This window comes from Hemitrygon akajei, chromosome 22 (genome assembly GCF_048418815.1).
Source record: "Hemitrygon akajei chromosome 22, sHemAka1.3, whole genome shotgun sequence".
NCBI classification, from domain to species: Eukaryota; Metazoa; Chordata; class Chondrichthyes; order Myliobatiformes; family Dasyatidae; genus Hemitrygon; species Hemitrygon akajei.
Window position 1 is genome coordinate 36,128,739 of NC_133145.1, and position 26,133 is coordinate 36,154,871.

The 26,133-nt window shown below is 40.7% G+C and overlaps 1 protein-coding gene across 10 annotated transcripts in view; it reads left to right on the forward strand.

Annotated features, from left to right (window-relative positions):
* tnrc6c1 (trinucleotide repeat containing adaptor 6C1) overlaps window positions 1–26,133 on the forward strand; it is a 601,775-nt gene that overhangs the window by 21,493 nt on the left and 554,149 nt on the right. The window contains exon 1 of one of the 10 annotated variants that reach the window (XM_073026002.1): window positions 22,065–22,073. The exons of the other annotated variants lie outside the window; for them this stretch is intronic. The gene's annotated coding sequence lies outside the window, so the exon portion shown is untranslated. Of the gene's footprint in view, window positions 1–22,064; window positions 22,074–26,133 lie in introns of those variants that run through there. 10 annotated transcript variants of the gene reach the window in all.

Genomic DNA, 26,133 nt, shown 5'->3' on the forward strand with positions numbered 1-26,133 from the left:
GTACATGAGGAAAAACTGGAGCACTAGGGCTGGGTCACAAGGAAAGCGTGCAAAAATCTCACAGTCGGAGAAACAGAAAAGAAAGGAAGACTAAAATGGCTCCAGGAATGAATCCCAGTTGCTGGAAGTGAGGGGGCAGCAGCTCTGCCACTCAGCCACCCGTGGGTATTGGTGAAACACTGGCTGACTGCAGCATTGCTCTAAATGTAGTCTCAAAACTAGAGCCCTTCAGATCACGGAGTGACACGGTAGCATCACGGTTAGCACAATGCTTTATGCTACCAGCGACCCGGGTTCAATTCCCTCTGCTGCCTGTGAGGAGTTTGTACTTTCTCCCCTTGACTGGGTGGGTTTCCTCCCACATTTCAAAGATGTACTGGTTGGTTAGTTGGTCATTGTAATGGTCCCATAATTAGACTAGGACTAAATTGGGGAACTTCTGGGCGGCATAGCTCGAAGGTCCAGAAGGCCTACTCTGCGCCGTATGTCAATATATAAATAAATTTTTATTAATAAAAATCACTGGGGTTTGCCGTTCACCGCCCCCAGTTACCTTTGTGTGCTTCAAATTCCTGTCTCTGAACCAATGGCACCGAATGCCGGTCTCTGATTCAGCACCTTAACCACAATATCACTGACATTTAAGTATCAATTGGCTATTTGACTCAGGAAGACATGGATTAACTCCCACAAAACCTCTAATTTAGTAAGATTCTCCAGATGGTTGGCAATTTATTTTATTGAATATCTTCTCTGTGCTGTCAAGGAGCTCAGAGCAACATTGATAACGTTGTCCAGTTCATCTCCGACTCCCACATAATGCTCGTGCTGAAGTTTGCCTTGTTTGAAGCTATTCTGTGGTGATAAACGAAAAGCAAACTTATTCCCGCAGTATATGTCTGAAAGGTAAACCTGCCCATTTAATTTCTGCACCTGAATTTTCTCCTATGTTTTCTCTGATGAAATCCCATGACTAACAGCAATGTTAGCCATTAATGAACAAGACTGGACATATCACCCTGCACCGACACCAATTGCAGGCAGGTGTCTCTGGAATAGCAGTGCAGTGATTATCATTTGTATCACATTCTGTTTCCATCAAGGGGTCCTTCCTATTTACAGAGCTGATTTGATATTGATATAGTCCACGGTGCAGAACGCAGTCCTACGCCAAATGTCGCAGAGATGTCAACTTATTAAATAATGCCTTTTCCTTGAGCCCCAGGGCATTTGATGAATTTGCAGTTATATTCATAAATTCTACACCCAGCAAGGCATCTAATTAAAATCTAAATGTCAAACCAGATTTGTTTTGATTTGAGATATTTCACAAAAAAATGGAGAAAAATGTCTGTCTACTTTAATATGCAGTATTTAAATTTTTTTCACCATAGGTCACATGATCCCTACAGCAATCCTTTCACTCAGGCAGGATTTGTTTCATATAAATAGCCTTTGTTTGAAAGTCACTACAGACCAATGGAATTCTTTTGCTTTCATCGACAAAGGACAAGGATTGATAATATACTATAAAGGGATCCTCTTTTGCGATGGCAAGGATTTCTCTGTGGCTAAAAATAGTGAGAGAAGCATTGTCCTCTACATCAGTACAATCGTTTACTAAGTTCTTGCCTGATTTCAGTCCCAGAGGAGCAATTACCAGATGGAGAACGAGCCCAGCAGTAGGGCTGCAAGGTCTCGGAAGCTCTGACAAATTAATGTGAACAGGGAGCTGGAGAGAGAAAGAGAGAGAGGGCCAATAGCAAGAGATATAGGTGAATATTTGAAGAAAGTTTTGCCTCATTGACCCTCCTTTTAAGTGGATAAGGAATGGGCCAGGGTCAAGCGGGCTTTCATCTGCCTAGCATCTCATTCATGCTGAAATACTGGCTAACAAGCAGAGAATTGTTTCGATGAAGTCTCACTGTTCGTCAGACTGAATTTTCAAATGGCCTGAAAATAGGCACCTGGAACTCAGAACACTTTACCCTAATTACATAAGTTGACACCCTCCTCTTATTGTCAATGGAATTACCAGTTGACCTTAAAGGAACACTGCAGATCTCTGCAAACATGTTGCTTCCACTGATTTTTGTGTGGGACTGGGATTTCTCAGTGTGTCTCTGAACAGATGTAAAAAATATCTTACAATTGCCACCCTCTGGTAACTTCATCCCTATCACCTCTTTGAGGCTTAACTTTTCATTTAAACTGCCTGCTGAGGGTGACTTTATTCGTGCATCTTTCCATTCACTTTGTTCATGTTAGAAAGCAAAATAACTGCATGTGGAAATTTGTGTTCCCTCCAGTGCAAAGTGGCTTCCTGACAGTCCCATATGGCAAGCAAGCAAGCCGCACTAGATGTACACAGCTCAATCCACTCTCTCTGCATCAGTGAAAGATGAAGAGTCTAGATGCATTGCCCGTGGCTTAAAGTGAGCAACACACCTTCTCACATGCAAGATTCTCGAGGCCTTCTCTGTAAGATTGGCTTTAAGATAAACTGCCTATCATGAGTCATAAAGCATGAAAATGGGCCCTTCAATAATACCAAGTCCACTCTGACCATCGAACTCTCATTTGCACTGCTCGAATTCAGTTTTACCCTTTTCACATTCGCATCAACACCTACTGTCCAGATTCCACTGTTCAATGATGCACTAGGGGTAATTTACCGTCTTCTTTAAGATGCAGGATTGCAGAGCCATTGAATCACTCAGTTTTACCCTGTTAGTTTAACATTATAAAATGTTATCTTGTTAGGCTAGAACTATAAAAAAAAATGCTGAATTGAAATTAACTTCAAAGGTTTCAACGTTACAATTTAATGTCGGAGAAATGTATACATTATACCTCCTGAAATATTTTTTCTTTACAACCATCCACAAAAACAGAGTAGTGCCCAAAGAATGAATGACAGTCAAATGTTCAAACCCCAAAGTCCCCCCCCCCAGCTCTCCTCTTTCCCGCGCGTAAGTGGCAGCGAGCAACACCCCCCCCCCCCCCGACAGAAAAAGGTATCGGCACCCGCCACCGAGCACTCAAGTGTGAGCAAGGCAACAGCAAGGACGCAGACTTGCAGTTACCCTAAAGACTTCACGTTTCACCCAGTATTCGACATACCACCTAATAAGGGAGAAAGAGATATCTCCGTTTTCACAGCGAGTGGGGAGACATAACAAACAACTCGCTGGTTTACGATGTTAAAAATCCACCACATCGCTTTTTTTTAGCTCTGCGCCCAATGATCACAAGTCTTCGGGCACGCGGCCGCAGTATATTCCGACTCCCCCGACGACGCACAGGTCTCCTGTCGTGACACCAACCCTCGATCTGCCCGTCTCCAGAGCCCTGAGATCCTAGGCTTCCAAAGCCGAGCCGAATAGTTAGGCTGAGCCCGCGGCGTGCTGAACAACGACGGCCGGTTATGAAAGCACGAGAGCGGGTCCCATTCCCACAAGGAACCGTAGTAGCGTGTAGAGGTCAGAGTCTTCAAAAGAACCCTGAGAGGGAAAAATAAAGATATTAAAGATGGAAATAGAGTTGTTTTTTCGAAGGTGCAAGCAAAGGGGTCGCCATTTAGCGCCACCACCATTCCGCTCCACCTTCTTCCTTTCCACAACTTCTTTGCTCCCTAACTTCTATCAGAAAAGTTACCTAAGATACAGTGTTTCGTATGCTTTATGATGCTTCCTGATTTCCCAAGCTGCTTTTGTTTCATCTGATATTTACATTATGAGCAGTAATTTCTTTTTCCCTTCACTCTCCCTTGTCGGTTTGCAAGGGTAAAATTCTTTTCAATCCCTTCTGAACTACTGGGAACTGTGTCCATTGCCTGTGTGTTGACTACAAATTTGCCCTTCACCTGCACTGACCAACTGATTCCAGATACAAGGGGAAGGGTTTGCAACTTTCCACCCAGGTATAATACTGTCATTTCAGATCAGCCATCTCCTTAGCAAAAAAAAATAATTATCCATTTGTTTCTCCATCTGTTCTGTCTGGGGGAAAAAAGCAACAACAGAGATCTGTTCACTAACCACCCCCTCCCCCAGTTCTTCCTCAACAAGCAAGTAGTAATTCTGCTCGATACCCTTTGCTTGCTTTTCCGCACAGATGGTGTTGGTACTATTCTAAACCTGTTAATGCAACAAGGGAATAATAAACAGGCCAACATCAGTGGATATAATCAATGAGTGTCTTAACAAGCACTCTGTCAAAAGAAGAATGATGAGATCTTTTTGCAACAGACAGCCTTGAAGTCAAGGATCCATCACGAAGGACCATCATCATCCTGGTTCATTTCTTGATGGTACCATCAGGAACAAGGTACAGGAGCCTCAGGTCCCACACCACCAGGTACAGAAACAGTTATTACCCTTCAACCATCAGGCTGTTGAACCAGACTGGATAACTTCACTCATATAAACACAGAACTGATTCCACAACCTATGGACTTCTTTTCAAAGACTCTACAATAATTCCTCAATATTATTTATTTACGAACTCACTTACTGATTTGGTATTTGCACAGTTTGTCTTCTTTTGCACATTGGTTATTTTTCAGTCTTTGCTTGTGTGTAGCTTTTCACTGATTCTATTGTCTTCCCTTGTTTTACTGCGAAGACCTGCAAGACAACATATATCAAGATGGTATATAGTGACATATACATACTTTGATAATAAGGTTGTTTTGAACTTTAGGAGAAATGGTTGATTGTACAGAAAACTGGTTTGATTTGACAAAGTGAGAGTGACAACCTCTGGATTCCAGAACAGAATTAGGGACATGTCAGAAAAAATATATATAAGCGTGAACATTTTTTCAGTGCTTCAGCCATTTTCAGTGATCACTTGTAATTACTTGGCCTGCTCCTAATCCTGTGAGTTACCTTCAGCACTTTCTTGTTGCCTTGACTTAGATAGTGAACCAATGTTAATGAATCTGAAGAAGATCCAAAAAGAAAATCAGATCAATGTTATGCTACTCTGTTCCGTTATCTCAGAAGATGAATTGATAGTGTTTTGCTGTATAGATCAGCAAATGCTATTGATATTCAGTATTTAATTTCAGTGATAAATTATTTCTTTGCCTCTGTTGTTACTTATTAATTATTTCCCAAAATATTTACAGTATACCTATACAAGTATTGAAGCAAATATCAGGCCAGGCTGGTCAATTGGAGCTTTGAGGATGGTGATCAATAGGGTTTGCTTGGCTAAAAATGTCAAGGATAGAGAACAACAATAATTAATTTGTGTTACATTGCAGATTAACTAAATAGAATGGCAACCTAATGTAAAACTGAAAATCCTACACATTGATGTTGACATTTATTGTCCATCCTTAATTTTTCCTAAAAGCAAACCAAATTGATGGGTCTGGAGAAGATGGCTCAGCAAAAAAAGGTGACCAAAGTGATATCCCTCAGTCAGTTCATGAAGCTACTTCTTCTTCTTTCAAATGTGATTCTGCTACAACTGGAACCTGTGATGTACATTTTATTGGTGTCTTTTCAGGCCAGTTGAGCAATCAGGTGCTTTGCTATCTCTGAGGGAGTTTGGCGGAGTATGCAGCCTATAGGCTAAAAAGCCTAGAGATGGGCTGCAAGCACATGATCGACTTCACTTCTCACTGATCTCGCTGACTGAAGTGTTGATTAAGATTGAAATCAACGAAGACAGGAGCATAAAGCCAGCGGGTGTTCAATGTTGTCTGCCTGTATTTGACCTCTCTCTCTCTCTCTCTCTCTCCCCACCCCCCCAACCACCACCACTTGCTGCTCCCGGAAGAAGGAGCTTGCATTTGACCAGTCTCTGGCTCTCTCTTCCTCAATGCTACTGGAGGATGATATCAGATCTTTGGGTCTTGGGCAAGGTTTAATCAATGCAGTTTGTGTATTAGACTCTGTAGTTTATTTTATGATGTGTTTCTGATTACTCGTTTTTTATTGCCATTTTGTGCATCTTCTATCAGGCCAGACTGGCTCTGCAGACTGCAGTCATCGAACGATACAGCAATAAACTGAACTGAACAAAACTGAACATTGTTTCAACGGCTCGGTGGTTTGTTGTTTTATAGGCTGTGTTTTTCACCCATTGTTTGCCATTTGTGCAATTTGTTCTTTCTCTGCACTTTGGCTGTTTGATGTTTTCTTTGAATGGGGTTGATAGTGTTTCTTTGTTTTGTGGCTGCCTGTAGGAGGATGAATCTCAGGGTTGTTTACTGCATACATACTTGTGTGGCGCGTGGCCAAGTGGATAAGGCGTCGGTCTAGTGATTTGAAGGTCGCTAGTTCAAGCCTAGCTGAGGCAGTGTGTTGTGTCGTCGAGCTAGGCACATGTATCCTTAACCACACATTGCTCTGTAATGACACAATTTGTAGGGTGCCAAGTTGTATGGAGGGGGAGACTTGCAGCATGGGCAACTGCAGGTCTTCCATACAATCTTGCCCAGGCCTCAATCATCATCGAAAATCGATGATGAAGAAGAAGAAGACATACTTGATAACAAATGCACTTTGAAGTTTGAATATGTAGGGTAGGTATAATAAGGATGACTGTGGACTATTAGTAAGTCAGAAAAAATTACAATAACTCAGTGGATTCATAGTTACCATTAAAAAACAAGCTTTACTTAATTACTGCCACTGTGGGATTTGAACTCATATAACGGTGGACACCCTATAGCAATGTTGTTTAACCCATGCTGAGCTGATATCGTTTACTCTGACTAGTATCACAAAACTGTTGAGTGGTAAAAATGAGTTTGAAACCAGATATAAATGAGATCTAAGTGTCAAAATAGATTTGCTTTATGTCTCATGTACACAGAAACGTCAAAACATACATTTGTGTCAAATCAAATCAGCAAGGTTTGTGTCAGGGGCAGCACCCAAATGGCGCCACGCTTCTGGTGCCAACATAACATGCCTGCAACTTACTAACCCTAACCGTGCATCTTTAGAATGTGGAGAGAAACCAGAGCACCCAGAGGAAACTGCCATGGTCACAGGGAGATGGTGCAAACTCCTTACAGTCAGTAGTGAGAATTAAACCCCAATCGGTGATTGCTGGCACTCTGGAGCAATTGCACTAATCACTATGCTGCCATAAAATATATTATATTATTATAAAACAATATTCAGAATGGCTATAAAAATCAATGAAGCAAAGTCCTAAAAATGTGCTCTGCTTGAAAATATCCATCCCAAAAAATAGTGAACTATGCATTCCCACAGGTCAGTAGAAACTCTGCAAAAACATATAATGATTCAACATCAGCAAATTTCATTTTCCATTGCCTGTAGCTAAAGAAAGAAGATCCTAAATACTGAAGCTGCGCACTTTGATTCAAAAAGGGGTCACTTTACCTTCGCATCACCGTGGGTTGGAGTGAAATCTTGGTCGCAGAACAAATGACAAACACCTTGATAAGGAATTAATATCTGAGGTACATTTTTACAATTGTGTGCATGTTGCCATGAGACCAGGCAGGAAGATCATTCTGAATTTCCTGTTAAATAAGATTCTCAATAGCTTTTTATTAATTTAAAGGCAAAAGTGAACGTATAAAAATGTAATTACCTACATATTGGTTTAAATTGTTTCAGACGAACCTTAATCTTTTGTTTAAGCGTTCTCTGCAGGTATTCACATGAAGCATATGGAGTTGGGTTGTACATTATGTGGGGTTATCACAGGACGAGAGCTTAAGCAGTCTACTTCTCTGTTTCAGAAGAGAATGAGAGACACCACTTTGAAATATACAAAGTTCTTAAAATTTAATAGAGAAGGTGTTGGCCTAAATTTCCCTTATCTGCTACGTCTAGAAGCAGGAATCATAGCCACCATACAGGGGTTTAGGAACTCTGGACAAAAAGGTCTTCAGTTGGTGAATCTTTGGTATTTTCTACTCAAAGGAGTTGTGGACTCAACGGCTGAGTACATTTCAGAGAGAGATTGATATTTTGGAGCTGAGGTAAAAGATCTGCCATGAGCGGCCAAATGGCCTACCTACCCCGACTTCTACTTGTCATGTCTTGATCCTTCCTAAGGCTGGAATGCTCTGCAGCAGGTTTCATTTATTTTGTACAGGGAATAGAAGCACTGCAGTAAAGTTCAAAGTATTTTTACTTTTCCAGCTGAAATGTGTGATAATCATTATTTTCACACATTTCATTTTTATTGTGTTCTCCGCTGCCTTAGACTATTTCCAGATCTATGTTTGCTTAAGCATGGACTTCAAATACCCTCAAGATTAGGCCTTCCATTGATCAGGGCCGACCATGGTGGCTGCGTCCTTGCTGTCTACGCGAGCCAAGGCACTACAACATGGAGAACAAGCTGTTGCCCATGCTGCAGGCTTCCTCTCTCCATACAGCAGATGAATCCAAAGGAATGGCAAAGACCAACACAGTCTGACGCCAGCAGCATCGCAGGAGTTGCCAGTCAGTGTTGAACTCAACATAGGACTGCCTTAGGGACTCCAGCTCCGGACTTATCCTTCGGGTTTACTCCGCAAGGCTCCCCATGAGCGGGTATAGCCATAAGGCAGCGGAACGTTGAGGTTAGAGTTTTCCTACCAAGGCTGATGAAGCCCCATCTGCCTGAAATGTCTGGTTTTAAGGCACAAGTAACCTGCCTTTGCCCCTTCTTCTGTTAGTAAAATTGGTTCCGTTGGGCTTAGTAGCTAAGCCACATGTGAGGGCCAGGAGCTGGACTTTGTTGTCAGAGGCTATTTGAGATAAATACCATTGGGAGTATTTAGTAGGAGCCTGTCCTGACTACCTGCCCCCACCCGGCTATGACAACCTTAGTGAACCAAATGTCCTCAAGCTTTCTGCTTTTTCTATGGGTGATGTAAATTCTCTACCTCTAAGCAACGGATAGATTCAGATAGATTGGTTTCCAGTAGCCAGCTAAATTATTTCAGCCAATATTTTAAGGTTAGTAAGATCAGAGTTAAACATTGCAGTATGTTTAGTTCTGAGTGTTTCATCTAAAGCTGTGTTGTTTATGGTGCCGTAGGCAAGAGGAGTAAATTTATTACAAAGCAACTTAAACAGTTTATAACAGTTAATCTTATTGCTGGCTGCAGATAACACACTGCAACTGCCTTGCAGTGCATCTCCAATAAGTAGACTCATGTGGACACAATTGTCGCCAGAAATATTTTTCTAGATTTATTACATTTTGCCTCTGCTGCTTTACCCAGTGTCATTGTTACTGTTTATCTTTTATTTCTTTCCTCCGGCAATGGTCCTTTGACAGTAGGCCCCAAGTTTATCCAGTTCCCAGTCTAACAGGTAATGTGTGATTTCGTTTTTCTTTAAAGAGGTTATTCAGTTGAATTACTCTCCTAACTGATTCACTGAGCCAGCCAGTTCAGTCAATATTATTTATTTAAAATTATGTCCTTTGCCAATTTCCCCATTTTATTCCCATTGTTTTCCTCTTGCATGATTTCAGTCATGTTGGATGAACTGTGAGGAGGAGAAATGTACCTTGTGTCAGGAGCATGCAAGAAACCTTTCCTATCACAATCCTTCTACTTCAGACCTTTACCTCTTCCACCTATCACCACACTTCTTCTTACATCATTCCTCCCCCCATCTGGTTTCACCTATCATCTACCAGCTCCTGCTCCACCCACTCCCCCCATTTCTTATTCTGGCTTCTCACCCCCCCCCCACTTCCTTTTCAGTCCTGATGAAGAAGGGTCCCATCCCAACACATTGCCTGTTTATTCTCCTCCATAGATGCTACCTGACTTGCTGAGTTCCTCCAGTATTTTGTGTGTGTTGCTCACATTCATCTGTAGCTGGTTTTGAGAAGGCAAGCAGAAATGGCGATTGATATTCTCACATGATTTCACCCCACCAACCAAAGTCAGGCACAGCCCATATTTTTTTTTTAAAGTGAAGCTCTAACTTCAGAATTAGATTTTTCCAATTTTCCTTCAATCAAAACAAAAAAATCCCTCAGAATCTTATTTGTGGATCTAAATAAGGATTTCTGCTGATAATCAGAGGAAGTCACATAGACATTCATGGTATAAGAATCATGCATTAATCTTTATGGATGTAGGTAGGGATTTCTGCTAATAATCAGAACTTCACGGTATAAGAATTGTTCATTAACTAAGACTTAAGAAAAGGTACTATGTGCATTGCTTGCATGGAATGATGAGTTGAAATCATGTCTCTGATTGCATATGTTGACTGAAATGAGAACTTACAGAATTCATTCCGTTAAAGTCAACTGATGCTGGGGGCTTGTGATGTATGTCAATGACCCACAAGGCAGATGCATTGACATTAAGTTACTGGCCAATTGCTTCCTCTCAACGTTGAGTTGCTTCAATTACTATCAAACATTTGCCAAGCAGAATTATTTCACAGCTGAAAGTTTTAGGTGAATTGTACACATTTATACCAATTTTTTTCTGATAACATGCAGGATAATAATCAAGCATTTGAATATTCGAATCTGAAGGAGTGGTGCTCCGATAAACATAATTTGTAACACAAATTGTGATTACTTCGCAGGCTGTAGTTGCCATTCAAATCCTCCATGCAACCAGGGATAAAGTCTGAAGCAGCTTCTGGTTCTGAATTGATGCAGATCAGTTCATATTTATGCAAATTTGCTCAGCGCAGATCAGTTCAGCCTTGGGATGCCAAGTCTTCTAATTCCATGTAAGGAGAGTGACAGGTGTTGTCACAGATAATGACTGGAGCTATCTGTATAGCCAACTGCACTGTTACAAAATTTACATTGAGATTTAGAAATGAGAATTCAAATCCATATTTAAGCAAGTTTGGTTCTTGCTGTAAGCTACCCAAGGTGGATGACTGCTATAGCCCTCAGATCTAGACAAGGGCTGTGATTGACAGGCACTGACACTTTGCTCACTTCCCTCCCTGCCCAGGATTATTAACTTCTGGCTTGTTCATGGAGTACAAGTTTGTCAAGGTAAGATCTTTTGGATGAAGCAGAGTTTAGTGTTAATGAAATAGGGTGATCTGGAGGAGGCCATGCCCATAACCTACTTAATACTGAACACTTCCATGTTGGGCAATTGTTTAAAAATAACTAAAAATTCAGTTGTTTCTTCTGTTCACTTGGATACAGCATTTTTGCTAAGATTGGGATATGCTTTTGTAAAACTGTGCACTATGATAGTGCGCAATAGCGTGGAAAAATAACAGCATAAGCCCTTATTAATGCACAAACCAGCCGGCAAGTTTGGGATATTTAGTGAGAGTTGGTAAGCTGCAAATTTCCAAAATTAGCAGGTCATTTGCAATAGATCCATTGTTTATTTCATACAAAAAAGATCTGCTACCCATCTCCCCTTTATTTTTAAGGACTTGATGGATTTTCCCATTAAATCTACTGCAGAAAATTAAAACTGGAAATCAAGAGCTTAAGTAGCTGTAGAATGATGTGCCGTTATTGATTCAATTGTAATCAGCCCAGAAGGGAACAACTTGAAACAATGAGGCTCTTTCATTCATGTATGAGATCAATGTTAGACATTTTTAACAGGACAATTTCCCCCTACTTTTCTGTCTTTTACTTACACCCTATCCTCCTTACATGTGAGGGATACGTTCCTCGCAGTCAATGCATAGTATGGAAAATGCATAATGTGAATAATTATTTAAATGGAAAAAATAGGGATGTGTTCTGGAGGGCTTCTTAAATATGTTTTATCTGTAATTTATTCACATTTTCATACCAATACAACACAAAAGCAGTACCACAAGGCAACATTTGTATTATATTTCATCAATTTAAAGTAATATTCAACGTAATAAATCATAGAAAGTTAACACAGTCTTTTCATCCTTACTTATGTAAGTGCGTTTGGGCATACGCTTCCAAAAAAGCCCGGTCTCGTCTGCATTAAACACCTGCTTTGGTGTGATGCCTAACTCAGCTATCATAGCCCGCAGCTGCACAGGGTAGCGTTCAGCAGTTTCATGGTCAGCACTAGCTCACTCACCACGCACAACTAAGTTGTGAATCCTGTGACGATTAACAATCTTAGAAAACCATCCCCTACTTACATTAAAGCTAACAATATCACTTGACACTTCCTCACTAGCCTCTGAACAAAGGCGACCATAAATTTCCAAAGTTTTCACACGAAGATGATCGGAACTGAGTGTTGTTTTTCCCTTTGTTTAATGCTCAATGTACAAACTCAAACGTTTTCTCCATTTTTGTCATAATCAGGTTACGCACTTTGGTAACAATCTTTGAAGACACTTGTGATGAATCAATCACTGCACTTCTTATTTTCTCAGCATTTTTCTTTATGTTTCTGATCGTGGACTCACCCAGGCTGAGGTAGTATCCCAGAGCTGTGTTACCTTCACCTGACGCGGCCCTTTTTATAATTTCCAACTTATTTCAAGCGTTAAAACGGTTTGCTGCCGCTTGGCAGATGGCCCAGGACTTGACATAGGATGCTTAGCATCGTTAAATATTTCAAGCACACAAAGTCAGTGCGTCATAGGTAATAACAACAGAAGTTTAAGAGCGCAAGACAGCACATCCACGTGCTGCCAAAACCAATGCGAGACTGGCGGTAGTGAGACTGTGAGGCATGCGCATATGACTTGTATTGGCGGGAAAGCTGTGCTTCTCGTCCTAACAGCTTCACATAACTGTAAGTTTTAGACGCATATAAGGAGAAGTTGGTAGAAATAGGTTCGATGCATAACTTTGAATCCGCATTGTCTGAAAACGCATATAACGAGGATATGGTGTATTTTAAAATTTATGTGCATTTATTTTAAGGGCACCATGGTCGCATAGCAGTTAGCACAATGCTGTTACAGCTCAGGGCATCAGAGTTTGGATTTAATTCTGACACCTTCTGTAAGGAGATAATACGTTCTCCCCGTGACCGCTTGGATTTCCTCTGGGTGCTCCCGCTTCCTCCCACGGTCCAAAGATGTACCGGTTAGTAGGATAATTGGTTGCAAATTGTCCTGTGATTAGGCAGGAGTTAAATAGGGTGTTGCTGGGCCAGAAAGGCCTATTCCACAATGAATGCCCAAATAAATAAATAAAATCTTACAATGTCAGTTTTGATTTACCTACTCCATTGTTTGGCTGTTACTTTCTAAAAATTGAATGTTGTCTGAGAAATTACCCAGATGGCTTCGTCATTCACCAGGATCAAAATGCTTCAATACATTCACAATACTCATGTAAACTCTTTCCTACCAAATACAAAAAGCATATACAGCCGTTCATATCTGTGTGACAGGAGAACACACATCATAGTACGATAGTCTCTGTTTTATTATTTTTTACATTATTATTGCACATTGGTAAATTATTGTGTATATTATTATTCTGTACTTTATAATTAGTTAAATCTGCACACTACTAAGTGCGTTTTTAAATGTTGCTGCTTTAAAGAAATTTCCCACTCAGGATCAATAAAGTACTTATTATTATTATTATTAATATTATGAAACTTCTACCTCTAGCATAGTGAGGGGCAAATATTTTGAGCTAGAGCATGGTGGATGGAAGAAATAAAGATTGTAATGATGCATTCCAAAATCCCAGAGTATTGGGGCATTTGCAATCTTGTTCTTCTTTGAAGGAGTTTGAATGAATAAGTGACATTCCTAATTACAGATTCCTAGTACAGAAAATTCAACAGTCCCAGGATCAGCAGTGATGTGAGCAGAGCATTGTCCCAGATGCTCAGTTACAAACCTGGTGTCAGTGACTAATCATGCTGGAAATCAACATTAAGTGGTGCTGAAATATTCAGATGCCAACATTGTAATCGACAAATGAATGCCAACGATGCTAATACTGATTGTATTAAAAATCTGTGCAGCAGATGGAATTCTTGGAAGCAACTCAAAGATCTTCTGTGAGTAGAAAAACTATAATAAATTTGCATAATCATTTAATTGACCCACAAATTAATACTGTGTGAAATATTGGACATCCATTAGAGGAGGACAGATATTAGGGGTGTCATGGCAGAACAGGAAATATAGAATGCACCAAAGATTCCACCATACCCCTCTACACATCTACAAAATCTCTAGTGCTCTGTCCTAACCCAGGCTAAGCCTTAATCATTCATTATACCTATGTGAACTCATCCACAGTGGATCCCAGTTATGGATCTTCTCATAGCATCATTCCTTACGACCGTAAAACCTAGGAGCCAGATTAGGCCCATCAGTCCTACTCCACCATTCCAGCATGACCAGTTTATTATTCCTCTCAACCCCATCCTCCTACCTTCTCCCCATAACCTTTAATGCATTGATTAATCAAAAAACTATCAACCTCTGTCTTAAATATACCCAGTGACTTGGCCTGCACAGTTGTTTTTGGCAAAGAATTCCAGAGATTCTCCACCCTCTGGCTGAAGAAATATTTCCTCATCTCTTTTCTGAATGGATGCCTATCAATTCTGAGGTTGTGCCCTTTGGTCCTGAATTCCTGCACAATTGGAAACATACTCTCCATATCCACTCTAGCAAGACCTTTCAATATTCAATAGCATTCAATGAGATTCCCCCTTGATTCTTTTAAACTTCAGTGAGTACAGGCCCAGAGCTTTCAAAAGCTCCTCATATGTTAACCCTTAAGTTCTTCTGCTATTTCTTTGTCCCCATTACTACCTCTTCAGCATCATGTTCCAGTGGTGTGATATCCACTCTTAACTCTCTTTTACTCATATACTTGAAAAACCTTCCTTCGATCCTCTTTTATATTACTGGCTGACTTATCTTCATATTTCATCTTTTCTCACTTAATGGCCTTTTTAATTGCCTTCTGCTGTTCTTTTTAAATTGTCTACCTTCCCACTAATCTTTGCCATATTATTTGCCCTCTCTTTTGCTTTTATGCTGTCTTTGACTTCTCCTGTCAGCCACAGTTGTCTCATCATCCTTTTAGAATACCTCTTCTTCATTGGGAAGCATCTTCACTGCACCTTCCAAATTTCCACCAGAAACATCTGCCGTCATCCCTGCTAATGTCTCCTTCCATTTATCTTTGGCCAGCTCCTCTCTCATGTCTCCATAATTCAATTTACTCTATTATAATAATGATACATCCAATTTTAGCTTGGTCTAATCTTGGTCATTAGATAACACCCAATCCAGAATTGACATTCTGCCAGTGGGTTCAATCACAAGCTTCTCTTAAAAAACCACCTTATAGGAATTCTACAAATTCCCTCTCTTGGGGAACCAGCCAAGTTTTCCCAATGTACATGTGTATTGAAATTCCCTATGATTATTGCAACATAGCCCTTTTGACATGTTTTTTCTCTCTCCCATGTACTTTGTAGCCCACAGCCAGGCTACTGTTTGGAGGCCTGTATATACTCTCTTCAGGGTCTTTTTACTCTTGCAATTTCATAACTTCACCTACAAGGATTCTACATCTGATTCTATGTCACCTCTTTCTAAAGATTTGATATCATTTTTTCCCAACAAAGCCACCTAACCCCCTCTGCCTACCTGCCTGTCCTTTCAATACAAGGTGTATCCTTGGATGTTAAGCTCCCAAATATGATCTTCTTTCAGCAGCAACTCAGAGGTGGCCACATGCATTCAAATATAACACCTTCCAAACCGTGACTAGCCCCTTGTTACCCGTTAATCATCCCACTGACTGCAATTTTGCCCTGTCATCTGCCTGTCCTTCCTCACAGTCTCACAACACACTGCATTTGTATACCAACTGCCCCTTCCTCAGCTTTATCACTCTGATTCCAATCCCCTGTCAAGTGAGTTCACACCCACCCCAACAGCTCTTGCAAACCTTCCTACAAGGATATTGGTTCCCTCAGGGTGAGGTGCAACTCATCCTTTTTGTACTGGTCATAACTTCCCCAGAAGAGATTCCAGTGATCCAGAAATCCAAAACCCTGCCCCCTGCACCAATTCTTTTGCCACACATTCAACTGCCAAGTCATCACATTCTTACCCTCACCGGTGCGTGGCACAGGCAGAAATCCAAAGATTACTACCGTGGGTGTCCTGCTTTTCGGCTTTCTGCCTAACTCCCTATACTCTCTCTTCAGGACCTCCTCCATTTTCCTATAAAAATGAGTACATTGACTTTCAGCTGTTCATCCTTTCCCTTTGGAATGCCGTAGACCTGATCCAGGATATCCCTGATCCAGGCAACTGGGAGGCAACATACCGTCCAGGTGTCTCTTTCACATCCACAGAATTTGTATTCTGCTCCTCTGATTATGGAAGTCCCCATCACTACTGCACTCCTCTTCTCCCCCTTGCCTTCTGAGCCACAGGGCTCAATTCAGTGCCAGAGACCTAGTTGCTGTGGCTTCCTCCTGGTAGGTCTTTCCACCCACCAGCAGAATACTTACCATTAAGGGGAACGGTCACAGGAGTACTCTGCACTGGCTGCCTATTCCCTTTCCCACTCCTGACAGCCACCCAGGTACCTATCTCCTGCAGCTTACGCGTGACCACTTCCCTGTAGCTCCTATCTACCACCTTCTTATTCTCCCATATCAGCCAAAGCTCACCAAGCTGCAGCTCCAGTTATTTAATATAGCCTCGAAGACGTTGCAGCTCGATACACTTTGTGCAGATTTAGTTATCAGGGAGAAAGGAGGTCTACCAAATTTCCCACATCTCACACAAGGAGCATACCACTACCTCTAGATTCATTCTCAGCACACAAGAAAAAACTTACTAGAAACTTTCTTACTTACTTCAAACCTCTGCCTTGTGTTTCCAAGCTTGTTCTTGCCTAAGCCTACTGAGTCAAATTTGGACCACTCTAACAATGCCTCACTCACACAATGGCCTCTCTGTTTACTTTTTCTTGTCCCTGCACTAATACGTGCACAGAGAATCCATGCTGGACCAATATTTCAATGGTTCAATGGTTCCATTTAATATCAGAGAATGTATACAATATACAACTTGAAATTCTTACTCTCCACAGACATTCCCGAAACAGAAGAAAACCTCCCAAAGAATGAATGACGGACAAAGCGTTAGAACCACAAAGTCCCCTGCCTCCCATGCATAAGCAGCAGGAAGGCTCATCAGCCCTCTCCCCTATTTATTCTAGCATAGAGCATCAGCATTCCCACCACCCAACATGTAAACAACAGCAAAGCCCCTAGTGAGAGACCATGGTCCACAGTCCATCAAGAACTGACGGTTCGCTGCAACATTTTCAATATCCCACAGGCACTCTCTCTCTCTCACAAGGGAGAGACAGACATCACTCCTTCCACAGCAAGAGGGGAGACCACAGTCGGTACTTTGATGTTAGTCAGCCTGAAGCGCTACTTTTTATATCAAGTTCCCTGAGTTGAGAATCAGCAGCAGACTCACCCTCACCATCGAGAGAGATAGAGAGAGAGAGAGAGAGAGAGAGAGAGAGAGAGATTGATTACCGAGTGCAGAGCCCTTTAACAACCTCTCACGCTGTCTTCGATGTTCCTGCTCCCGCTATGTGCTTCAGTTTGTGACACCAGAGAGGATTTGGGACCGCGCACGGTCTCCAAGGTCTCGAGGTCACCTGGCTTCAGGCCGAACCTGGACATATCGAAGTGTGACTTATCGGCGAGTTCCAAGAACAGGAACATGCTGTCATGCCGAACCGCAGTTTTGCGTGTCGCTATCGATCAAGATCCCACCAGATCCCAATAGGACTCCAGAAGAGGAAAATAAGGACATTAGAATAGGAAGAATTTAACCGCTTCATTGATGAACTGGAAGAAGTCACCCTCCAACACCATCTTTAACACCTAATGGAGGTTTTATATTAAACCTACATAAATCTCATTTTTGTAGAGAGTTCTACCCAAATTCTACCCAAATTCCTTTCAACTCCCCCCAGATTCTACTGTTACGAAAGCAGTTTACTACCACATGTACAAGTACATGCATGCACAAGTGGCAATGAAAAACTTACTTGCAGGAGCCTCACAAGCACAGAGTCACATAAGCAACATTCACAAGAAAATCATATATTAAACAAAAATTATATGCAATTTTGCAAGAATGAGCACAATGGAAACAAAAACAACAAGGTCAATACAAAAAAAATCAAAGTCAAACAGCAGCAGCCAATTTGTATGCATTGCGATGTGGGAGGAAAGTGGGCCACCTGGAGGAAACAAGGAGAATGATCAAACTCCACAGTATGGGAGGTCTGAATTGCTCCCCAGTCGCTGGAGATGTGAGGTTGCAGCTGTAATGGCTGCAGTACTCTTTGTTTACAAGTATGCCATGACTTCATTGCCTTGTCCCTATGTAAACTCCTCCAGCCTCATCTCATCATTCTACAACACTCTGTACTCCCAACGTCGCTCAGCCACTGCTCTGTTAGTTACTTTATTGTAAACAAAATGGACGGCTAGAATTTCCCTCATATTGGCAAGGTGATAAACAGAAAATGCTGTAAATACAGTACTATCATAAAATATGGCAACCTTTTCTGCAGTATGTAGATGTAAACCTGTCTGCTATACTAATAAGGGCTTTTGTATAGGATGTTGTGGTGATGTCTGTATTTTGAAGGAAGTGTTCTGATAGCTGATATCTGTGAGAGGAAGAAATGCAAATGCATCTGGAAATTGAAAGTTTTGTTATGCTGACCAAAAAAATTAAATTAAAAAAATACAGTACTCAGCTGGCCAGGTAGTAGAGAATCAATGACTTCCCATCAGACCATTTTCAGCATTTGCGCTTTTTTTTTCAAATTTCCAGTATTTTGATATGCCATGAATGTGGTGGGATATTTTATAAAAAATAACAGCATTAAGCACACATATTTCAATAAAAAGAAACTGTTTTGAATTGAAATTAAACTTTGTAAGTAATTTATTTCAGAAATTCTTGTGCAAAACAAGAAACACAGGCAAAAATCTGTGTATGTTAGAAATCTGAAATAAATTGCTGCTGACATTCAGCAGGGCAGGCAGCAAATGTAGAAATAGAAACAGTTAACATTTCAGTTCACTGACTCTTCCTGAGAACTGGGAAAGAGAGGAAATAAAATAGTACTATACAGGTTTCCCCCGTTATCCAAAGGTAGAGCGTTCCTATGAAACGGTTCGTAAGCCGGAATGTCGTAAAGTGAAGAAGCAATTACCATTTATTTATATGGGAAAAATTTGTGAGCGTTCGCAGACCCAAAAAATAACCTACCAAATCTTGCCAAATAACACATAAAACCTAAAATAACAGTAACATATAGTAAAAGCAGGAATGATCTGATAAATACACAGCCTATATAATGTAGGAATACTTTTCTACAACTATTGCAGCAATGTTCACCGCAGCAAAAATCTCACGCAAGCTCTCTCGGCAGCACTCGCGGCAAAAACACACGGCGCAAGCGCTCCCGGCAGAAACACTCTTTCCAATAACCTTTAAGCTATGAAGCTACCAAATAACACATAAAAATACACAGCCTATATAAAGTAGAAATAATGTACGCCCAGTGTAGTTTCACTTACCGGAATCGGGAAGACAGTGAGGACACTGATGATGGTGTGTTAGGCTGAGTCGTCGGAGGTTGGGGTGGTGGGAGACTGGGGTGTCATCTCATCGTCGTCTGTTACCATCAGGGCAGGCAGGTCACCTTCTATGTCTGCCTGCCTCAGTGTCGAAGGTTGAATTTCATCGTCTGCTGTGGCTGATGTGAAAGGCTTGAATAACGACAGTATGCTTGACTGCTTAGCCTCGTGCATTTTTCTTTCATACAGTTCTTTGTAAGCACTCAAACCATCCTGCAAATATGCCCTAAACCTATGTACCCTTTCAAAATTAAAGTCATACTTTTCTGCAATCATTGCAGCGTTGTCAATCGCAGCGAAAATCTCACACAATTGCTTCCCGTTCAGTTCCTGGATGTCTTCACTTTTGGGCCGTTCGCTATTGCTTTCGGCTTCAATTGTTATCCTTTCCTCTTCATCAGCTCTTCATCTCTCAGTTCTTGGTCATGGGATGCCAAAGCCTGTTCAATGTCATCTTGGTCAACTTCCACAGACCCTTAGCCAAACTCACTATGTCCTTACTTTTTTCACCACAATCGAAACGCTTAATTATGTCTAGTTTTACGCTAAGTGTAACACCCTTACGTGCTCTTTAAGGCTTTTCCAATACCTTAGAACTCATCTTGCTAACAGATGCACAAAATAAATCAACATAAAGCACTGATGCTCACAGGCACGTGTTTAAGCAATGCCGGCTAAAATGTGGTCCGGGGGAGGAATTTGGCTGCTTGGGGCATGCGCTGCCTTTTTTTGTAACAGTGAAAACACCTTCTGTTAGTGAGAACAGGTAACTAATATAGGTCTTTCGTAACAGCGAGTTGACATAAAGCGAATGTTCAAAAAACGGGGACTCCTGTATTGTAAGGAGGAGAGAGGGGAATGGTTAGGACAAAGGGAAATTTTCTGATAGGGTAAGGTCAGTGTTGTCTGGAGGATGAGCTCTAAATCGGAGGATGTGGTTGAGAAAATCAGAACATTTATTTATAAGAAATGTAAAAGTTGCAAAATGCAGGGATGTGGGACATGCCCAACAGGTCAAACTCTGCCAATGGAGAAACTATCCAATGTCTCAAATGGCTGGTACTAAGGCATAGAAAGTGAGGTAGCCCAAACACAAGATTCTGCAGATGCCAGAAATCTTGGAACACACATAGAATGCTGGAGGAATTCAGTAGGCCAGGCAACAACAACGGAGGGGAATAAATAGTCAAGCTTTGAGGCTTCATTGGGACTCAGGTGGCTGCAGTGTGACTGAACGTAAGATGAAATGATCTTCCTCACATTTACAAGCATAGAGCCAGTGACAGATGGACCAGGGATAACATGGAGAACAGAAATATCAAGCAGCAGGAAACACAATGTTTCCCTTGTGGAATGAAGGCAGGTGCTGCAGTAGTAGAGTCCCAATCTGCATTTAGTTCTTTAGTTGAGTAGGCTATATTGTTAACAATTAATGTAGTGCACTAGAATAGAAGAAATGCAAGTGAACTCCTGTGGAAAGGTTGCTTGAATCTTCAGATGGTGACAATGAGATGTTGCATCTCCTGCAGTTGTCCAGGAAATTGCTGTAAGAAGTGGAATGGTGGAGAAGACAGAAGAGTGTCCCAGGAAGTCCCAAACTGTCCCTCCAAAATGCTGGAGTGCGAGATGGGGGAAGGCATGCTTGGTGGTGGCATCTACACTGGTGGAGGCAGTAATTGATCAGGGCGATCTGTTGAATGGATGGACAGATGGAGTGGAAGGTGATGACTGGGAGAACATTATCCTTGCTCTGTTCAGGAGGAGGGGGGTGAAAGAAAACCTGCAGGAAATCAATGTGAGTGGTCAGTGATTCCATGTTAGAGGGGAAGTCATGATACAGGAAAGATGCAGATGCTTCAGAGCCATGTATGTAGAACATCTCATCAGCTGAACAAATACAACTGATGGAAAAACTGGAAAAATCCGATTTCTGAATGGTCCTTGAAGCCATGAGTACAACATTGCCGTTCCTGTTTTGATCTATTTATTTTATGGTAACTTGTAGTATTTTTATCCCTTGCATTATACTGTTGTAACAAAACAACAAGTTTCACAACAGTGATAATAATTCTGATTCTGAAAACAAATGCCAATCTTACTAGACTTATGTACAATTGAAGTAACTCTAAGTGTTGGCTGACTTTAATGGATGTATGTGGCTTAATCTGAGATGGAAACAAATCTATCTAGAAAAGGGAAAAAAATCAGAGATAGACCACGTGAAAGTGAGAGGAACAGTGAGGTTTTGGAGTTATTTGTGAATGCAGGACCAGTGCTGGCACAGATAAAGAATTGGGGGAGAATATGCAAATAGGATTGAAACAAAAATTGTATCCTTTGTCCCACAGAACCTCCAAGATGATCACACCATTGCTGTGGTTTGGAGGGTTGGAGCGTTGCGTGCCACAATGGCCCAAAGAGCTAAGTTGGCTGGAGTCTGAGCTTTGTGCTTTGGCTCTTGGTAGTGTCAATCATGCCAAAGGGTAAAGGACAGACTAAGGGTGGTCCACTGGTCTTCCAGGTTTGAAGGTTCAGCTCTCGGCTAACAACCCTGATTGGTAATTAAAATTGTTACAGAAGAACCAATGAAGAATCCTTCTGCATCTGAGTGTGATCGTATTCCTGAGTCTCCACCCGGGACTTGCATAACTGACAGTAGTAAAAAGCGAGAGGAAGTTACTGACATGATGAAGGATCCCTGAACACCACCAGAGATGGAGTAACTTCATTGTTGTCTTAAATGCTGGAAGCGTAGCAGGCAATAAGTAAGTTATCCTACCGAAAAAGAGGGCTTGGGAGAGTTCCCATTGTTTTGCCTTTGGCCTAGAAAAGGTGAAAGGACCTGAAGAAGGAGGCAGTTAATACAAGAATGAGCTCAGCTTGACTATAGAGTGCATTGGTTCAGAGAAAATGGTTGGGCTTTGTTCAATGAAGAAGTGGAAGGCTTTCTGACCATCCCGCTGTAGGATGGAGGTGCAGAACACTGTACATCCCAGCTAAAGATGAGTTTATTAGGGTGGGAATTGGAAATTAAAGGTACATAATTATTAGTAAGTAAAGCTCTTATAACTTTAGATAATTAACATAATTATTCTGTAACAGATAAATGCAAGTCGTGTAAAATATTTCTCTTAGAAAGTTGATTCCTCTACTTATATTGATACCTTCATGCAAAAATTTTTCACAGGGAGCTGGGATTACAAAATGTATTTATATCATATGTACAATTTTTTCTCTGAATTTTTTAGCTTTATATTTGCATTTTGCATTATTTTTAGGCCTCAGTGGACAATGGCATTGCTATACTTTCTGACCGATGCAGCTGTCTCTAAGGGCACTGATGGTTTCAGTGTATTTCAGAAGGTTTATTCAAAAGGACCTTGTGTTCAACTTGCCTTTGAGAGTGAGAAGACCTTGTTTCCTACTGCAGGTTAACATTTTAATGGTTGCTGTGGCTATTTCCTAGGAAGTTAGTTGTTAAGAACCAGACGCAATATTCAGGGTGGCCACAGTTCATTCATGTCATGACAGTCACCTGAAAGATCTTCATGTTGAATAGTTTTATTCTACAAATAATTCTGTTTGCTGAGCTAGACTAGATTCTATCCAAATAAACATAAATAATACACCATTTTATAATTCTGTGATCAGTGAAGAGAAATAATTTACATCTTACACCCATTCTGCATGCCAATTAGCAGACAGAATTCAATTGTTTGATGAATAAAATATTAAATTATTTTTCATAAAAACAAATGTTTTTCCCCTGTAGTCCAATGAATCCAACTGCTATCATGATCTATGTATTATACCAAATGATAATAAGTTAAAATCAACTGCACTATATATGCCAAATACAATTTGACACTGAATATTTGCCAATGTTTTTTTTCTATAATTGGGACATACGTTTTTTCTGTGCCCTTACATTGAACAGCATGTGTGGTTGTTTAGACCTGTTCTGGTGTATTTTGGCTTTTAAATCCTTTTGCGTGGCAAGTTGCTGGAAATGTGAGCTAGCAAGACAGTGTTGGGGGAAGGAACAGGAGATGAGTGAACAGAGAAAGTACCTGTGAATCTCCTTAGCCAATCAGCTGGAAGTATTGTAAAATTAAGAACACAAAGAATAAGTTAAGTACAACAAATAGGCAAGCTTGATGCCAAATCAAGTACTAAAGCAGACTTATTGAGAAAAAAAAAGTGGAATTCAGAGAGAAAAAATAATGACAAGAAGAGAGTGTAGTGAAGACTCACAAGCATGTAACCTGGATTAACAGGCTTGAGCTATTAGGAGAGACTGGATAGGCAAGGTCTGCTTTTTCCTGGAGTGAAGGAGGCTAGGAGCTGACATGTAAATTATAAGAGGTCTAGACAGTGTAAATAGTAGTTTCAAGAACCATCAACCATCAGACTCCTGAACCAGTATGGATAACTTCACTAACCTCAACAATGAACTGACACTACAAAATATGGATACACTTTTAAGGACTTTCCAACTCATGGTCTCAGTATTTACTTATTGGTTGATTTAATTTTTTTGTGTATTTGCTTGGTTTGTCTTCTTTTACACATTGGTTGCTTGTTTGTAGTTTCTCGTTGATTCTATTGTACTTCTCTGTTCTCCTGTGAATGCCCGCAAGGAAATGAATCTCACATAGTATGTGGTAAAGCAATAATAAATTTACTCCAAACATTGAACTTTTATAGGGGATCAGAATGGTAAATTTCTCACACAAAAAAGAGCTGGTATCTAGAATAAGGAGGTAGTGAAGGCAGGATTAGGAACAACATTTAAAAGGCATTTGGACAGGTACTTGAATGAGCAATGCATAGTGTGAGAAACAAACAGCCTACGAGAGGAACTCAGGGAGTTGAGCAGCACCTACTGTAGGTAAGGAAGTTTCAACGTTTTAAGTTGAAACCCTGCATTAATCCCGATGCAAGGTTTCGATCCAAAATGTCGACAATTCCTTTCTTCCTACAAGAATGCTCAACATATGAGTTCCTCAAGGAAACTCCTGCTCCAGATTCCAGCATCTGCAGTTTCTTTATTCTCTGGTGTATAGTGGGATACGGAATGAAAGCAAGTTAATGGGATTAGTATGCATGTACAGGATAGTAGGTGTAAATGCTGTAGGCCAAGGGGTTTGTTTCAATGGTCTACAACTCTATATTCTTAAAACTGTTTAAAAAATAAAGTTGATATATTTTGAATTTAAACCAGCAAAAATTCATACTTGAACTAATTATCTATTTGAACGCATTGGCCTCAAATAGATAATTTCAGTGCCACGGAGATGGTTTGGCTGTAATTGACACACTTGAAGTTATTAAATAGGTGCTTTACTTGAAACAACTAACTTTTTTCAAGCAAGTTTAGTTTGCATGAAACATACAAATGCTTTACAAGTGAAGTGAACAGTGAGATGCCACTTTATCAAATCTAACTGTGAGGTGATTCAATTCAAAGAGCGACATTTGCGTTCTGAATTAAACCCCCTATCTTCCCTCAGATGATGTTGCTGAAGCATTCGAGTCCAATAACACTGAATGCCATTCACTTCACTGTTACTTTGACAACAATTTTTGGGACTCTTTTTTTATATAACTTGTGTTCTTACATTCAAAAATTCAAAAGTAAAATTATTATTAAATGGTGCATACCATGTACAACTTCGAAACGCATCTTCTTGCAGGCACCCACAAAACAAAGAGACACATTAGAGTTGACGACAAACCACACAGAACAAAGACCGACAAACATCCAATGTGCAAAAAAGAACAAATCATGCAAATAATTAAAAAAGTAAATAATACTTAGAACGTGATCTGCAGAGCCCCCGAGAGTCTTCAGGCTGCAGAGTCAGTTCAGTGCTGAGGTGAGTGAAGACGTTCCCGGAGGCCGATGTCTACACGGCACCAACTGCTCTCCCGCCTGATGGTAGTAGCGAGTAGAGAGGGAGATGGGTCAAACACAAGCGGACGGAGTGGGCTCAGTTGGGCGATCTTGGCTGACACAGAGAAGTGGATTGTACTTCAGGTAGAGAACAGAGCAACGTACAGCAATTAAAGACATGAAATATTGGAAGGGTTCTGTCACCCTTCGCACACTATCAACAATTATTTGCTGAGTGAGGATACCAAAGGATGTGGGGCAGAGAGAGAGAAAAGTGGGGAAGAAGTAAAATTCAGTGATGTTCTGATCTGTATTGTGAAATTTGCTCAGAGGCTGAATAACTTAATCTGGATCACATTGCTAAGAAATTCACCCTAATCAGTAACATAAAATGGACCACTGCATATTCTATTCAACATCCCAAATTCAGTTCCTTTCAAGTCAGTGGCAACAATATTCTAAGGTTCAATGGGGAGCAGCTGTTATTTATAAAGTTCATTCTCAGATTGAAGAAATGACAGCTTCATTATAATATTAAAAATGGAGACAAGTGCTGTATGAGATTAGCAAGTAATTTATTTCTTGGGCATATTCTATTAGTAGTGCTGTTTTATGTGTGATGCAGCTGATTTCATTAACTATTATTTATGTGAAGAGACGT